At 43.8% G+C, this 18,797-nt stretch overlaps 1 long non-coding RNA gene across 1 annotated transcript; it reads left to right on the plus strand.

Moving 5' to 3' along the window:
* The first annotated feature begins 795 nt into the window (after positions 1-795).
* Positions 796-18,275, plus strand: LOC308589153. Its single transcript, XR_014009102.1, has 3 exons — positions 796-902; positions 17,478-17,634; positions 17,915-18,275. It is a non-coding gene; the product is annotated as an uncharacterized lncRNA (long non-coding RNA).
* Positions 18,276-18,797: the final 522 nt, after the last annotated feature.

Consider the following 18,797-nt stretch of genomic DNA (forward strand, 5'->3'; position numbering starts at 1 on the left):
GAATGCCAAAGCCACTTGTCCTGACAAAAGTCACTCACCATGGCAGCTTCCTTGGGTGCAGTAGGCACAAGAGTGTGTAGGCATCGGGGATGGCACAAGTTGGCATGTGCAATGCTAAGGTGGGAGCAGTCAGTGCAGCAATGCTCCTTGCTCATGCATTGGTTTGATGTATGAACATTTCTTCTAAATAAGGTTAACATGGTCTCCAAATATAGTTTAAGGGCTGCTCCTGAAATATTATGGTACCAGGAAAAAAGTTCAGCAGTGAGTCCCAAAGCCCTTTAAAACAAACTGTTTACTAGAAAAAAGTAACTCTCGTGGGGATGAGGAATCCTCAGATTCAGAGGCTTCCTACAACAGTACTGGAGCCTGTATCTCATCCCCTGAAAAACATATTCCCTTGGTCTCCGATGATAGTATGGCAGAGTCCTCAGAGGATGACAAAAGATCTGAGGAGTTTTCCCCAAAGGAGCCCCTACAACTTGAAACCCCGCTGCAACTTGAAAGACAACAGTTGCAAGAAATGGCACTTCCTGTTTAACTGGCTGTGGTGGGGAATGAGCCATTTTGACTTCCTAGCCCAGACTACAAACCTCCACCAGCTGCTTCAAGACCCTGCTGAGACAACTTTCCTTCCTCAGTTGCAGGCTACTATCCATGGTGCTGAACCTCCACCTTTGTCCAATGTCCTGAATTTGCTTTCCCTTTGCTTCCAGTCTACTCCAGAACTCTGAGCCTATTGGTCTCCATCTTGCTTGGGTCATCACATTCCTTTGGTGGTGGGCATCACAATGGATGAGCAATCCTGAAAACTATGCCAGGGGTGGGGTCCTCCTTTACTTCCTGGTTCACAGAAAACCAGGATCCCAAGCTTCCCCATGCACCTCAAGCCACTTTGACAGGTAGGTCCACCTGTCAATCACTAGTTGCCACTATAATATCCGTTCACTAATTTTCCCTTTGCAGCATAGCTTGAGTTCAACCTGGGCTTCAAAAGAAAGATCACTGCTGAAACCAGGTTTGCAGCCACTCCCCATCAGGTTACCTGCGGTGACTTCAAGTGCAATTGAAAAACTTCAGAGTGAATCTGATCTGAGTGCAAGGAACAATTAGGAGCATGCTTCAAGGCTTCCCATCACTCCTTTATAGCCACACACCTCCCCATTAATAATAATAATAATAATAATAATAATAATAATAATAATAATAATAATAATTTATTATTTATACTCCGCCCATCTGGCTGAGTTTCCCCAGCCACTCTGGGCGGTTCCCAATCAGTGTTAAAAACAGTACAGCGTTACATATTAAAAACTTCCCTGAACAGGGCTGCCTTAAGATGTCTTCTGAATGTCAGGTAATTATTTATCTCTTTGACATCTGATGGGAGGGCGTTCCACAGGGCGGGCGCCACTACCGAGAAGGCCCTCTGTCTGGTTCCCTGTAGCCTCACTTCTCGCAATGAGGGAACCGCCAGAAGGCCCTCGGCGCTGGATCTCAGTGTCCGGGCTGAACGATGGGGGTGGAGACGCTCCTTCAGGTATACAGGACCGGGGCCGTTTAGGGCTTTAAAGGTCAGCACCAACACTTTGAATCGTGCTTGGAAACGTACTGGGAGCCAATGCAGATCTCTCAGAACCGGTGTTATGTGGTCCCGGCGGCCACTCCCAGTCACCAGTCTAGCTGCCGCATTCTGGATTAATTGCAGTTTCCGGGTCACCTTCAAAGGTAGCCCCACGTAGAGCACATTGCAGTAGTCCAAGCGTGAGATAACTAGAGCATGCACCACTCTGGCGAGACAGTTCGCAGGCAGGTAGGGTCTTAGCCTGCGTACCAGGTGGAGCTGGTAGACAGCTGCCCTGGACACAGAGTTAACCTGCGCCTCCATGGACAGCTGTGAGTCCAAAATGACTCCCAGGCTGCGCACCTGGTCCTTCAGGGGCACCGTTACCCCATTCAAGACCAGGGAATCCCCCACACCAACCCGCTCCCTGTCCCCCAAAAACAGTACTTCTGTCTTGTCAGGATTCAACCTCAATCTGTTAGCCGCCATCCATCCTATATGTGAGGCAAGTGGGCATAGCTGGGGGGAAATGGCCTGGTGGGCCAAATTAGGGCCTGGTTGGGCCTACTTGAGTCTGTGGGGTATTTAAGTCTGTGAACCAGAGGTCCCCCACCACTGCTCCATGTTCATACACATGCTTATTTCTGTGGCGGAAGATAATGACTACCAGCAATACGCTCGGTGAAAAGGAAGCAAGAGAGCAACATTTTGAGCTTTGAAATGTTTGTCTCCAATTGCTGCTTCCACCTACCCATAAACACAGATACCAAGAGGCCTCATAATTGCCGAAACCTATTATCATCCTACTCATTAAGAATCCCCAAGCAAGTAACACTGTAAATAAGTTAAAACCCAGAAATGAGCAGGCAATGCTCACTTAAGTTAACTCAATAAATCAATATTATTTCAGCAAGTCTTTGAAATGGTGGGGGGTTTTTTGTGACAGGATGGAGAAGCATGTACATGATGGGTCAGAGAAAGCCAAAGGAGCCCAATGGGATATTTTACGTGTGTGTGTGTGTGCGCGCGCGCGCGCGCGCGTTTCTCACTTTTCCATTGATTAAAAAGCACACAAATAGCAAAGGGGAGAGAGTTTTGAGAGCCAGATAGAGAAGCCTGGAGGGCCACATTTAGCCCCCAGCCCAAGTTCTGCACCCCTGTCCAAAATAAACTCAATTGAAAACTGGGCCCCATTCTGAATTCCCAGTGATCTAATCAGGAGCATGACTGGTTCTGTTTGATTGACAATATTTTTATGCCGCTTTTCATTCGAGTGAATCCCAAAGCATCTTACAAGCAATAAATAGCAATAATATGATAGAACATAATAGAACATCACAAACATAGCATAAATCATAGAAAAAATCATTGGTGAAACAATACAATCTATGAAACATGGTTAACAAAGAAGAAAGTAAAGAAAAAAGCTAAAAATCACAATTAAAGCAAAAGTCATATTAAATTATTAACAAATCAATTCATAATCTATAAAACAATATCAACAAAATAGCAAGCAGAAATAAACTAGTCCCTTTTAAGTTCACACACACACTCCACACTCCCGTGACTCATAATACTTCACTCAGTTCTGCTCACTAACATACATATATCACATAATGCCTGTGGCAGCAACTTCTAGCATCCTCTGTGATGTTCCCAGGCCTTCCCCAGGCCTTGCCTTGGTGGCAAGGAGGGCTTTCAACACTGTAAGATTCCATTCCATCATTGGGAACTAAGGGATATGCAGTTCTCATAAGCCCCAGTGTCCCTGGGTGCAGTCAGATCTTCAGGCCCCACCACTACTATAACCACCTGCAGCCCCTGAACAAGAACGTCCAGTGACTGAACTCTCCAGGAGCAGCAGCACAAAGGAGTCAGACTTGCTCCATGATAATTCCCAAGTCGAGCACATCACCTGGATTCTGCACCCTATGTACAAAATATGAGGACGCACCACTGTCCTCAGACTCCTCTAGAGTGCTGAAGGACGCTGAGGGAGCATTTCCCAACCAGCTCATCCATACTACTGTCTTCACCTCCAAGAAGGAGCGAGCAACTGCAGAGAAAAATGCAGGTTCTTTAAGACAACCAGATACAGCATTTGGGAGTGGGATGGACTCTCCTGGTTAGCCTAACAAAAACCCTCGCAGATACTGTAGACTAGTGCTGGGATAATGTGTATCCTACCTTGGTCATATGATTGTTATCCATGGTCCTGAATGTATACCAAGAAACTGGATCAGTACTTGCAGAACTGTCCATGGTGCTGAACCTTCCCCACTTCAAATTAGCTGTGGCTCCCTGTGTTATCTCTAACCCTCTCACCTGAGCTGTTGCCTCCCTGGGATGATGTATTCTGCTGCCATCCCTTGCTTCTGGCATGTTGAAAGTGGGGACGGATGGCAAAGAGTGGAGAAACACAGGCCAAAAATATCCATTAAGGACCACCTCCACCCAGCTTCATAGATATCTGTGTCTGATTTCAAATAGAACTAGGACCAGAGCCATGAAATGCAAGCTCAACCCCAATCCATGCATTTCAGATTCTTTCCCATCACTGATTACTTTCTCATCTCTGGGGGTGTTCTTAAAAGGAAATGTGAGACAACTTACAATTTATTGATTTATTTTAAAAGTCACTGTACAGTGTCCTCTTTAATGTTATCTTTGCCTTAGCAGACTATGATGAGCACACCAGAATCTAGTTACAGATAGGTAGCCGTGTTGGTCTGCCATAGTCAAAATAAAAAAATTCCTTCCTGTAGCACCTTAAAGACCAACTAAGTTAGTTCTTGGTATAAGCTTTCGTGTGCATGCACACTTCTTCAGATACCTGAAGAAGTATCTGAAGAAGGTATCTGAAGAAGGTATCTGAAGAAGTGTGCATGCACACGAAAGCTTATACCAAGAACTAACTTAGTTGGTCTTTAAGGTGCTACAGGAAGGAATTTTTTTATTTTGACACCAGAATCTAGACTGCCTTAAAAAAAATACAACCTTAGCTTGCAGCCCCATCCATTTAATTTGTTGGCATTGATTAAAATGGTCTGCAATGATTAATCAACCCGGGCTTTCAGTGACTGACCTGCTGATTAAACTTATTAAAACCTGCTGTTCTAACGTTACCAGCCACTAAAATTATCAATGAGCCATCTTCATGCATCATCAGTGTAGCTCCCATCCATTTCCTTCACAGAACCTGATCCCTGGTCAATCTTCTTAACTTACTATACCTGGTTCATCACAAGAAGAGCTCCTTTCAGCAGAGGTCAGGCAAGTCCCCACCCAGTTGAACTGCTGGCCCCTAGTGAAAACTCCCCCCCCCCCCGCCCCACAGGCATTTAAAATCATTTCTAATTTTCTAGTTAATTTTTAACTGATTTCATCTCTATTGCATTTCTTAAGCTTAGAGATAATTGTAATTCAGTGCTATATAAATTGTAGAAATAATTAATTAAATGGACAGAAGAAGGGAAATACTATGGGGTTAAGTTTACTAAAGAGTAGATTATGGTTGAACTTTTAGAGACACTCTTTTTTTTCAAAAAATGAATAGATTACATGCCACTTATTATATACAGTCCATCCAAAACAGCCTACAACAATAGTGTGTGTGTGTGTGTGTGTGTGTTTACTAAACCTGAAAACAAAGCAGATTCACAAGAATAAAACAGATTCCCTTATGGGATGGTGAGAGCCCGTGGCCTTCAACCAGAGGCTTGCCTGCCCTCTGGTGGGGATGATCTGACCTCCAGATTGCTTGCATTGGGCAGTGGCTGGGACTAGCTGACCTACAAGACCCCCGTCAACATTGATTCCATGATTCTAGAAAACTCACACCATCATTCATTGCCATTTCATTCTATAGCAGTCTTCGGTATACAAAAAGCCTTACTATGACTGATTCATCTGTTCTCGCAACATGAGGCAAGGTGGCTAGACTTGCAAAGATGCCAAGAGAGCTTCCCAGCCGAGCAGGAATTTGAAAAGGGGCCACCAAGCCCACCCACCCCTCCTGTCCACTTCTGCTGGCCTTATGACAGCAGCTCAACTAGGATTATTACCTGCAGCCTCCCTCTGACGTTGAATAGCTTTGACTTTCCTGCATGGGAACTAATAGCATCTATTTAATCTGATTTCCAGGGTGAGTCAGCAGCACGACACTGCATCCCAGCAGACAGCGTTAGCATCTGACCCCTATGTCGCAAACACTTAAGACCCATAACATAGCCTTGCTTGTGCTCCAATCTGACAAGCAGCTGTCTGGCCTTGTGCACTCTTGCATGCAGATTCAGATTTCTGTTCCTTTAAATACTCCACCATTTAGGTATACACAAGATCACTATTTAATTATTGTTACAAAGAAATTCATATGGAATCACGTTTGCTCTCAAGTCCTAGACTCACAATGATAAAGATGGATACACCCAGTGCTTTTTTTAAGGAAAAAAGGTGGCAGTACTCAGAATGAAGTTGTTTCGGTAAGTGCCACATTTTTCACATGGGGGGGGGAGGAAAAGTAGCTGGTACTGCATACCCTGGAGCAGCCCCAGAAAAAAAGCACTCGATACTGTCATGGAATTCTACTCAATATTGATCCAGAGCAGAACTCCAACGTATAGTTAGCAGAGTAACAACTTGAACACGTTGCAGGATTCTCCAAAAAATAGACCAGAGGCACTTGTATGCTTTACTGCTGCTGAAGGCAAATGAGCATAATGGTCACAAATCCAATGTATTCAGGGTTGGCACTGTCCATAAGAAATCCAGTTGCAGCCAACTTAACTTAAACTTACAATAACTTACAATAAGTCTAAACCTTAACAATATATACAGAACGGGACGCGGGTGGCGCTGTGGGTAAAACCTCAGTGCCTAGGACTTGCCGATCGTATGGTCGGCGGTTCGAATCCCCACGGCGGGGTGAGTTCCCGTCGTTCGGTCCCAGCTCCTGCCCACCTAGCAGTTCAAAAGCACCCCTAAGTGCAAGTAGATAAATAGGTACTGTTCCGGCGGGAAGGTAAACGGCGTTTCCGTGTGCTGCGCTGGTGCTGGCTCGCCAGAGCAGCTTTGTCACGCTGGCCACGTGACCCAGAAGTGTCTCCGGACAGCGCTGGCCCCCGGCCTCTTAAGTGAGATGAGCGCACAACCCTAGAGTCGGACATGACTGGCCCGTACGGGCAGGGGTACCTTTACCTTTACCTTTATATACCGAACACCACACCAGAAGGAAAAGAGATAGAGAAAGTGAAATCCAGACTCCTTCTGGCCCTGCTTTTATAGTCAGCATGACCTTGACAGAAAGAGATAAGAGAACCAGTTTAAACCAGCTGTACTCAGCTTCTCTGAAGGAATAACCCAAACATCATGAACCTTCTGCTTCTTTCTTTCACACAGAGAAGCTTCTAGAAGCTTCCAGAACCCTCTTGAATTATTTTAGAAGAGGAAAGATCTCTACACATCAGATCAATACTTTCTGCACTAAGAAATGCAAACTGACAGATACATCTCCATATCCCTCTGCACACCCATCTGCATTGCGAATACATGCATGAGGGAAGAGTTCTGATCTTTTATCTATTTATTACATTTCTACACCACCTTTGCCTTCCAAGGAGCTCAAGGTGGTGTACATGGTTATCCCCCATTTCATCCTCACAACAACCTTGCAAGGCAAGTTAGGCTATTAGATGGAGACTGGCCCAAAGTCGCCCAGTGAGCTTCATGGCTGGGTGGGGATTCAAACCCTGGTCTCCCAGGTCATAGTCCAACATTCTAACCATTACGCGACACTGGTACTTTCTGCTTTTTAGCCATCTAGATTGGATGTATACTCATTCAGGATCCTGAATGCATGTGAAGTGTAAATTATTAATTTTCATGAAGTGATCCTTGAGTGTGTAGCTTTTGTTAACACTCAGTTCACATTTCTTTAAGGAAGAAACTGAATCTGAAAAGATAGGGCTTGCCTGAGGGCTAAACTACAATATTAAAATTCCCAACCCTCCTCATGCCAAATTCTATGGTTGCATTTCATGTAGCACTAAGGAGATGGTTCCAATCTTCTCTCTACTCTCCCTGCACACTGTTCTGGGTGTTCTTCTGACCCTCTAGAACAGATATGAGGAGGATGTAGGGGGCATGTGGAGGAGAAGAGGGAGGAAAAGCATGTTGCACTAATTGGAATTGTGCTACCTTCCACTAGCACAATGATTTAATGGAATACTCCTCTAAAACTCCTGTATCTACCAGCCCATTATTATTACTCATACCTGACTGTGATGGCTTTAGAGTATATTGGGCTCAAATGGGTCCCTCTTCGTGTGCCTCTTTGCTAAGCCAGAGATGGGAAGCATCTCAGAGAGTGACAGTTTACCATCGCTGTTGCAAAGATTTGCTGCCAATGAGTCTCAAGCCTTTTTGGACCTTGAATTTATCTTTGTTCCTTGAGCCACAGTATCAAAATGCATCCAAATCTTTAACCTTCATTTCTTTTAGTTAGGTGGAATGTAAATCTTAGAGGCGTGCACTCCCCCAAGATTCACCTAAAAAAGGAGAAAATGTTCTGTTTTTGCACTGTTCTGTGCTTTCTCTGCTTTGCTCTGTAATTTAGGTTCCAAACTACTTGTGTTCTGCTACAATGGTCAATCTAAAATGACTATGACTTCCCCCACTTTTGGCCAAAGCAGATGATATTTTCAGGTGCAATACCCCCTCCAGAATGAATGACATATGCCATATTGTAGAACAGGTCCATGTATTTTTGTGGAGGAAGTAAAAGGGATTCATTTTCCTCCATAAACCATAATAGGGCAAGACCTTTATGAAGCCAGCCAACTCCAAAATCCATATTAGTTTCCTGTTTTTGGTGTGGAAAAGGAGAAGGGTGTTGTCTCTTTCTTACCTTAAAATAATTAAGAGGTGGCCAAGTGGTACGTATTTTTGTTTCGTATACAAGTTCCCAAAGGCATCATAATGTGATGCCATCTAGAATTTTTCCTATAGAGTTCTGAAAAGCTCTGGGTTTTGTTTGTTGTTTGTTTTCTTAAAGCAGAGCAATGAAAGATTTTTTTAAAAACATCCTGAATGAAACCTTTTCTTTAAAAAATAACATTAAAAAAATCCCTCAATGTTGCACTTGAATAAGTAGATAAATAAGTAGATAAAATTCCAGAGTTCTTCAGTGGTCTGCAGGCAACATTTTGAACAGCCTCTCTTCTTGCAAAGCCCACATACCTAGAGAATCACAGGGATATAGGAAAACACAGAGCTCTAGGTGCAAACACAATAGCCTTTGTGGAAGCCCTTAACTGATGGGTGGGAAGGATTGATGGTGCATTTGAACTCAGGGAATGGAGGAAAGTATCCTGAATCATTCTGCTTCACCTATTTCTCCCCCCCCCCACACACACACTTATTGCACTTGATCAGAGTATGCTGGGCTTCTTCTGCCAACAAAAAAAATGAATAGCCCTTATATCACACAATTAAATTGAAATAACATTGTAAGAATATTCTGCCCATTTCCAACATCCAAGCCTTGACTGATTCAGCATATCTGCTTCTGCACTGAGCAGCAGCAGCGAAATATTATGAGACAACAATTTGAAACTGAAATACCTGATGTTACTGGGAAATGAGCACATTTATCTGCATGGCAGATTTGAAAGAAATTCTCCCGCAGTGGCGTTCAAGCCATATGTGTAGTAATTAGGCATACGCTAAGGCAAAAATTCAAGGCTGTTTTCAAAATTAACTGTAAGAACAATATTGATGCATCTTATACAGTTCTTGTATGTTCTCCTTATGTTCTGTGGCACTGGCGTCCTTGAAACAAAGAGCTTCCTTGCCGAAAGGATCTACTGATGCCATGCTTAAGAATATAAAAGCCCTGCTAGATCAGACCAGTGGTCCATCAAGTCCAGCATCCTTCATATCACAATGGAGAACCTGCTGCCTCTAGGAACCAACAGAGCTTGAATACAGCATCCCCTTTCCCCACTGTTCTTCCCAAAGAACTGGTCTTCAGTGGTATACTGCTAGTAGTCCTTGATACAGCCACCCCCCATGAATGTGTCTAATCCCTTTTCATAGCCATCAACACTAGCAGTCATCACTACACACTGAGGATCTGATTCCATAAGTTAACCATGAGTTGTAGGGGAGAAATATTTTCTTCTGTCTATCCGGAAGTCAGTTTCATTTCAGTTAACAACAATTTAAAACATTTCAAAATAATTAAATTTTACAGTAAAAGAGATGAAAATATATCAATATCTGCATACCTGGGTAGTCTTGCCTAAACAAAATGTTTAAGGCAGGCACTGAAAAAAGGACAGCAGAGGCCTCTGCCTGATGCCAATAGGCAAGGAGTTACAAAATGTAGGTGATCACACACAAAAAGATCGATTTCTTACAACTGTGTGAGTGGAAAAGCTATTCACACCATGCATCATTTTAAACACTTGAGCCATGTTCCCCCCCCCACCCTTAGCCATTTTCTCTCCAAACTAAAATGGGGCAAGATTTTAGCTTTCCCTTGTACAGAAAGAGCTGCACATCCTGATAATTTTGTACCTTCTCCAGCTCTGCAGTATCCTTTTTGAGATGGAGTGACCAAAGTCATTCAAATTCAGTAGCAACACAGATCCACATAAGGATATTATGATGCTGGCAGTTTTATTTTCATCCCCTTTCCCAATAATCCCTAGGATGGAATTTGATTTTTCCACAGCTGCCGCACACTGAGTTTTCAGTGAGATATCCACCAGGACTCCAGAATGTCTTTCCAGCATGCATATTAGTAAGGTTTTATTGCCCTGATGTGTGCCACTTTGCACTTATACTGAACTCCGTTTGTCATTTTGTTGTCCATGCAACCAGGTGAGAGAGATTCTATTGAAGCAGTTGGCTGTCTTTGGTTTTTTCACATCCTCAATAATCCACAAATTTGGCCATTTCACTATCCCCTAACTCTGGATCCTTTATGACTTAGTTTGAAAGTATGGATCCCAATACAAAACTCCATATGTTCAGTTCAAACAATCTTGCTGTACTTAAAATCCTCACACACTAAACTCACCCTATGAGTCCACCTTAGATTGTAATGTGTTAGTTCTGAAAACACACTACGCTTTGAAACCTTACAGCGTTGTCCTGCATTTGCATCTATTAGTCAGGTCTAGAAGAACCTGGTTCACAACGATCCAGTCTTATCTTCACATCAATTTAGGTCTCTTCCAACTTCTTTTCTCTCCTTGAAAGCCATCAGCAGCGAGAGTTAGTGGCACAAACTTCACTGCAGAAAGTGAAACACTGAATTTGCTTCTCTCCCCCCCCCCCTTAGTCTTTGTGATACCAGTTGGTTTAATTTCTCTTGACATTTCTCCCATAGCAGCAACAGCAGCATGTCAAGACTAATTAAACAAAATGGTGGTCGAATCCTAAAGAACATACATCTGCTGTGATCTGCTGCTAACCCCAAAGCTGGGGAGTCTTTCTTAGATCATGGAGGGGAAAGGGCTGGAGAAGTGGCAGCAGTGGGGATGAGTGGTGAAATAATTCCCCAGGAAAGAAATCACGTTTGATTGCTTCATGTATACATAGCATCCACATCAACAGCAGAGTTCTGGCAATGAAGTAAAACAGCTGGAGTTTTAGTGTTTATCATGCAATCTGTGTAGAGATTGCCAAAGTACCTCTTGGAAGTCCAAAATGGCTACTTTGGGTGAGCCAGCTATTGAAATTTCACATAATTTCCAAAATATTGTTCATTGCAGAAAGCGGTATGTGGGGGAAATCAACAAGACCCCTTTGGGGGAAAAAACATTCTGAGATTCAGGTGTTTTAAAGTTGTTTGTGGTTGCTCTGGCATTTTTAATGTGTTTCATAATCACAGCCTCATTCAGCCTCACAGCTCTGCAAGTGAGGTCAATGCCATTGCTATCTCAAAGATGGAAGATTAAATGACTTTGCTGATTGGATTTGAATTGTGGGCTGCCGGAGGCAGCTAAGTCCTATATTCTCTTTCCAGAATCACGGCGCCTCAAAGTATATCCTGTATACAGATATCAAACCCGTTCCCGGAGGTGTAGAACCTCACTTGGCCAAAACATTGGCATGCAAACATATGGAGGAAAACCCCAAGATTTGCAGAAGTACAAAAAATGTGGAGGGGGGTGGATCTGAAACAGCCAAATGAAAACTGAGCATGCTCAGTGGTCAAGGAAAGCTGACTGGCTGTTGCAGGAGGGAGGGTGAGTTAGAAAGTCAGCAGGGAGAGGAAATGACACACAGTTTCCCTGAAAGAAGATTTGCCTAATTGGCAGGAACACTAAGCAGGAACACTCCACTCCAACGTGTTAATGTAGGTCCCATTTGCAGTAAGACAAACAGACAGATATGCCAGTCTTCAGCTTTGTAGTTAAACATTTGCTCTCACATATGATGCAGAAATTAAAAGTTAGGGAAATGTTGAGAAAATGGAATAAATTGCAGTGTGAATGAAACCAAAGACCTGTGAGAGCTCAAGGAATACAGCCATTTTCCATCCTTGAAGTAAACAAACCAAGTTTTTTAGCCATGAATACGTTGATTCCCTGATCTTTTTTTTTAAAAAAAGAAAATAATTACTGATATGTTGACTTGCTGAGAAAAGCTTTCATGAGCTTTGTATTGGGAAACGCCAAGGCCAATACCTCTCAACCAATGCAGCTCCACCCAGGATGATTCTCCTGTGTCCCGTTGCACTGATGTGATCCATATCCAAGAACATGAGCACACAACACTAGCAGTCCAAACAGAAGCTGAGCCTTGAGGTGTGACATCTAAGCCTAATTTATTGTGTATAAAATCAAACAGAACAGAACAAAGAAAACATAGCTCCTCTACTTCTTTCTGCCGGGGGGAGACAAGAACTGCAAAAGCAACACAGAACGGAACTTCCGTTCACAAGACTCCCACAATCACTGCTGGAATGCAAACACAGACATGTGACATGTAACAATCCCACACATCTGCAGCACGGAGGAATGAAATTCCCAACACTTTGTAGCTTCCCAGCAGCCTCTCCCTCAAATTTCATAAAAAGCACACTGTGCGGTTCTATGATCCAGCTTCTTCCATTGCTCTTTCACCTGCCTGCCTCCGGACTTGGGATAAGAGGACATTCAGCCAGTCAAGCTACCTGTGATTACTTATGTCCACTTCAGAGGATTTCTTTACTTTGAGAGGTTTATTATGCAGATTATGGCAATGTCTGAAGAGCCCTGGGCTAACTTGTCCACCTTGTCAGCTAGAGCACAGATGAATTAACTGGAGTGTCATTTTCTAATGACAAGGCTTCCGTGCCTCATACTAATGGTAGAGTCACTCCCCACAAATGATGTCGAGGAGCAAGCATCAAACCTATTTTCAAAATATTGATTTCACGTCTGACTTTTATTCATTTCCATACATTTCCTGTCACAATAAGAACACAGACAACTCTTAAGAGCTGAGGAAACAGACTCCAGCTTTAGGAAATTGTTTGGTCCATTTTGGAAAGATGGAAGGGAATAGAATGGCAGATTGATTCCATATCATTCATGGTCCTCCAGGTGGCAAACATGGGTGTTATTCTGTTTTATCTTGAAAACATCCCTCTGAAGTTGTGATTCACCAAAGACCACCTAGAAAACCTCATGGATGAGAAGAGGATTTAAATCCAGGTCTCCCTCACCCCTAGGTCCAACTCCTTGGCTAGCGACTTCTGCATCACCAAAGAAAGAAGAAATGCATCACCCCAAAAATACATCAAAAAGTGCATAGATTTGCATAAAATCTGCACATGGCATTCAAAACTGTTGGGGGGGGGGAGGTGAAAGATAAGAAGCCCCACCATAACCCCGTCACTTAAAACCATATTATGAGGTCAAATCACACCCCCTAAAATGGAAACAAACACCCCTATTTTGTGACCTGGTGACATTCCAATCCCCACAACCATATACCTTGGTTGTACCTCAGAGGTCAAACAGAATCTGTTCCAGAAGTCCGTTCCAAAATGTTTGGAAACAAAGGCGCAGCTTCCTATTGGCTGCAGGAAGCTCCTGTAGCCAATCAGAAGCCATGGAAGCTGTGTTGGATGTTCCCTTCCGGGTTTGTGGCGTTCGGGAGCCAAAACGTTCCAGTCGCAAGGCATTCGTCAACCAAGGTACAACTGTACGCACGGCATTTTAAAGTGGATTTAAGGCATTTGATGTGTGTGTGTTCCTCATGTGGTGCCCACAACTTTCTCCTGATCCAAGTAGTGGACTGCACTCCCCTGCTTGAATTTGGATTTACCTAATCCACAGCCACCATCCTGAAGCTTGATGGGTGGAGCCTGGGCGGCAGGCCAGGATGGAGAAGCCTCCGCTCTGGTCCACCGCTTGGAAATAAACGCTGACTGTGCCTGACCACAGCAATGCAGTCAGCTGAAGAGCAGCCCATCCAGCCTCCCTGTTTTCTGTGGTTTTAAAAAGTAAAGTAAAGCGACCCTGTTTTACTTGTATACTAATTCTGCTTTGCTTCCTTGTGCCCCCTGTTTATGTGCTATGGTTTAACAATGGTATTTGGAGCCGGGAAGGAATTTTCCTGTAGACAAACTGGGCCCATCTAGAGTTTTTGCCTCCCTCGGACATGTGATAAGGAGGAATAAAACCCAGTAGAAAATTATGTTACCAATTGTGGACATACTGAAGCGCATGGCAAGGGCAGGTGTTTGATTTTACAAGTGTGGTGACCTTTTGCTGAATGGCGTCTGTCACCACACCCACTACTTCCATGGGTCAGACACTCCTCTGGGACCAGGTACAATACATATGTCTTTTAAAAATAAATAAATAAAATCAACCTGTTGTTTTGTGTAAGCTTGGAAAATTTGTATCTCAAAAGCAATTTTTAAAAATTGGCTGTCTGAACAGGTAAACAAATACCTGCCTGCATAGGCACAATGGTCCTCAGGTTTCCATAACTCTGGTCCTATTACTGTAAACATAAATCTCCTCTAATTGACACAAACCTCCTCTAATTATATAAGTTTAAATGAAACAGAAAGAAAGATTAATATAAAAGTTCTGCCCTGAATCCAATCAGCAGTGTGTGAAGCTGCTAACACAGCACAACAGCGCTTCTGGATACGACCAAGACACCATCTCGTCCAGTTCTAAATTATATTTATCACAGTGGTCATCCCATGTAAGCAACTTCCCATGTTGTGTTTTATTTCCCCACCCCACTCCAATCATCTGCTTCTATAAGGAAGGGATAGAAATCAATTGCATAGCAGACAAACTCATAAAGGAAAAGCTGTACTATAAGAAGTGTCACAATCGATTAAAAAAATGTACCTATGCATCTATTCTGCTTTCTTCCCATTGCTCCTGCCATCTTCTAGATACATTATAAAATAACCTGGGGTTATTTTAGGAACTTAATGATGAATTCTCCAGAAACTATGTCTGTTCAGGCCACGGTTATGTCTGAGAGTGACCAGTACCAGATGCTTTAGAAGATCTCCTGCAAGCTCCCTACAGCCAGCAGATGGGGAATAAATTGCTCTTACAAGGAGTCAGATCTTAATCTCTAGTAGTTAGAGATTGGATTTAGTCCTGAAGCATCTGTTTTTATATCCTTTTCAACATTTGGTAGCATTAAAACTCTAGTTGTCATTATTCATAGAGAGGTCTCATGCGTGTCCTTAAATCACAGTAAATTTTTGGCCTCAGCTGCATCCTGTGGCAATGAGTCCCAGAAACCATTTTCCCCATGCTTTCTTAAGATGAAACTCTAGCTAGCCAAAATGCACATACAGCTGTACCTTGGTTGTCAAACGGAATCCATTCCAGAAGTCCATTCGACTTCCAAAACGTTTGGAAACCAAGGCGTGGCTTCTGATTGGCTGATTGGCCCTAGAAACAATGCTGACAATCAAAACGGCTATTCGGCTTCCAAAAAACGTTCGCAAACCAGAATACTTACTTCTGGGTTTGTGGTGTTCAGGAGCCAAAACATCTGAGTACTAAGATGTTTGGCAACCAAGGTATGACTGTGCTGGGTTAAAGTGTGCATATAAATGCACACATTAGTGAAAATAGTGTATACAAAGATGCATTACGTCAGGGAAGATTGCTCTGCAAAAAAATGTTTACATATATACAGAGCTACCTCGGGTTACAAACACTTTGGGTTACAGACTCTGCTAACCCGGAAGTAGTACTTCGGGTTAAGAACTTTGCCCCAGGATGAGAACAGAAAGTGTGCACCGGCGGCGCGACAGCAGCAGGAGGCCCCATTAGCTAAAGTGGTACCTCAGTTTAAGAACAGTTTCAGGTTAAGAACGGACCTCTGGAATGAATTAAGTTTGTAACCAGAGGTACCACTGTATATTTCAAGACATTTGCATTAAAAATGATGGTTAATTTTCATGGCAACTTTAAAAAAATCACAAAATTATGTTGCGATTTGGAGAAGTAAACTTAAGAATGGAAAAATGAGAAATCGATGAAACCTGAACTGGAAGATTTGCCCATCTCTACTCCTCCTCAATCTCTGCTTTGTGTTCCTTGTGCCAAACCTTTTTCCAGACTGTTGCTATTTCCAGGTTTCTAATTGAGGTTTTACATTTTAAGCTGATTTGGCATTCTTGCACAATACCGCCACCCACCCAGACGAAAATCTGGAGGGCATCAGATTGGCAAAGGCTGCACTATGGCTTTCACAAAACACACTTGACTTCTCATTTGCCCCCTTTCTCATTTTATTGCTTCTTCCTCTACATCAAAACCACCCAGCATGGCCACTGACCACCGTGGAGCGCCATCTTGGTGCCAGATTAATGGGCCAAGGAAGAAGAGCCACCACCCTTGTCAGCTGGTTCAGTGGAAGCTCCTTCCATCTTCCTTTCCTCCATCCTTCCCTCTCCCCTTTCACCCACTCCCTGTGAGCAGCAGGGAACCTTTCCATTAAGAAAACAAACCCATCACATGTTGAAGACACAACGCTGGAGCAAGGAGGGAGGTGACGGGGGCCGAGACAATGTATTTTTAGTCGTTTTGATAAATTATGGAGACGTGAAGCTGATAATTTATTGAAGAAGGGAAATGGGGGACTCTATGTAAATGTTTTCGGATGAATAATTAATGTGGCTTTCTAACATCAGGGGGTCTTTAATTAAGGCCTCTCCTCTGTTAAACAAGGCAAAGCAGACACACTTGGATATGTACGGCGGCTAATTGCACCTTTCCCATGTAAAGAAATGCGGCATCTTAGAAAGGAGGTGTGGTCTGCATCCAGAAAGCAAGACAGCTCCTACCCAGGGAGAAGGCTGTGATGCTCTTGTTTGGCCTGGTAGGCCCTGGGGTTGGCATTAAGTGTAATCTGCCTAGTGTTGGCAAGAGGCCACAGTGGAAAACTGGGGAGGGAAGGGTTCTTTTGAGCACTGTTGGAAGTCATGCAGGAGTCTTTGCAACCCAGCATGTTATCTGAGCCTCTGCTGTTCCATCGCTGCTGGTCCCTGTGGATATTTCCCTGGTTTGACGGCTCCTCCTCATATTGACTCTGTCAGCACCTCCCTGTGCAGCGGCAAGGGAGGCAGATCCCATTAGGAGTGGATCACAAGGATAAGACAGGACCCGGCAGTGGTGGCAAGAACTGCAAACACTAGCTGAATACCTTCCGAAGTTCCCTTGCTGAGGAAGTGATACCTAGGACACGGAAGGTGTGGACAATTAGTGTTCTGGTTCCCGCCTAAAACATGACAGTAGGTGCACCTTCTTGTAAGTGTGAGGTACTTTATTAAAGCAGATTAACAGTACAGACTCAGCGGCATGAAAAGAGTTGAATACAGATCAGGGGCTCTTACAAGGCAAAGGGTTAACATGTGTAAGTTCAGTCTAGGACAAGGGCCAAAGATCAGAAGTCCACGATCAATAACAAGAAGGTCCGCACAGGAGCTGCATAGTTGTTCCAATAAGTTTCCCTGCCTACTAGCCAAGCTTTTAAGCAGAAGATGCAGAAATACTCACAACCATCTGTCTCCTGGCCTGAAGGTGGGGAATGTACCTCCTCTTTTCTTTTGATGTGCCACCTCTCCCTGGGAGACAACAGCAGCATATCAAGCTGCGCCCCAGAATGCCCATGTCCTCTGATGGAAGAGAGGCCCCCATGGTTTCTGACAGCGCCCTCGCTTCCATGGGCAGGGAAGAAGTTGCCTCAAGGACTCTTGCTTCTACAGCACAGCCAGATGTGTCTGGAAGTGGCAGGGGGCCCCATCCACCAGGCTCTGCTCCATTAGGTCACCTCCCTCTTCTTCTTCACCTTCTTCCTCAGGTACCTGTCACTCCTGATCTAAATCCAAGTATTCTGAGGCCATTGTTACCGTGAGGAACTGAAGAACAGCCCTGCCAGGATCCTGTTTTCCACAGCGGTCAACCAGATGTCTATGGTAATCCCACAGGCAGGACATGAGAAGAACTCCCTTCTCCTACTGTTGCTCCCTGACAGCTGGTATTCCAGGAACGTGTTGGATCCCAGAAAGAGCATACAGCTCTTGTGACTAGAGGCCATCGATAGCTTATCCTCCATGAAATACTCTAGAACCACCCAAGTTGGTGGCCATAGCCACATATTGTGGCAGTGAATTCCATAGTTTATAGCTAGGTGGGTAAATGCTGCCTATTGTCAGTCCCAAATTGCCCACGGTTTTAGCATTGTGAGAGGGGGGAGGACCCTGTTCCTATTCAATTTCTTCACACTATAAGGTGAGAAAACACAAATTCTTCCCTGATTCTTCCAGGCCTGAGCACAATGCTTCCTGCCTATATTGTGGCAGGTGAATCAACAACAACAACAGGATGTAGCTGGCAGAGAAATAAACATACAAAACTGCTCTGTACTTGAGCATTTTCACTCCTGGCCGGAGGCATGTCAACAGCAGGAATAGCCATCCCTGGCACTAAGAACATCTCTTTGCATGCTCTTACTTAACTAGACACACCATGAAGCTGTTCTGCAGGAATAATTACATGGAGGAAACTATGATGGACCTTTCTATCAGGAAAGAAGCTGCTTTGGGGTGGGGTGATTTTGAAAGAGTGGTGGGGGAACTTTTCAATAAACGGACATTTTTGCACCCCTGAATATTCTGGATTTCTGTTCTTGTTTGTTGTTTTCTTCAATGTGTGTTTAATGCCTGCATTTTCCAGTTTGTTGT

Source organism: Podarcis bocagei, assembly GCF_964188305.1.
Source record: "Podarcis bocagei genome assembly, chromosome: 6".
Taxonomy (NCBI): Eukaryota; Metazoa; Chordata; class Lepidosauria; order Squamata; family Lacertidae; genus Podarcis; species Podarcis bocagei.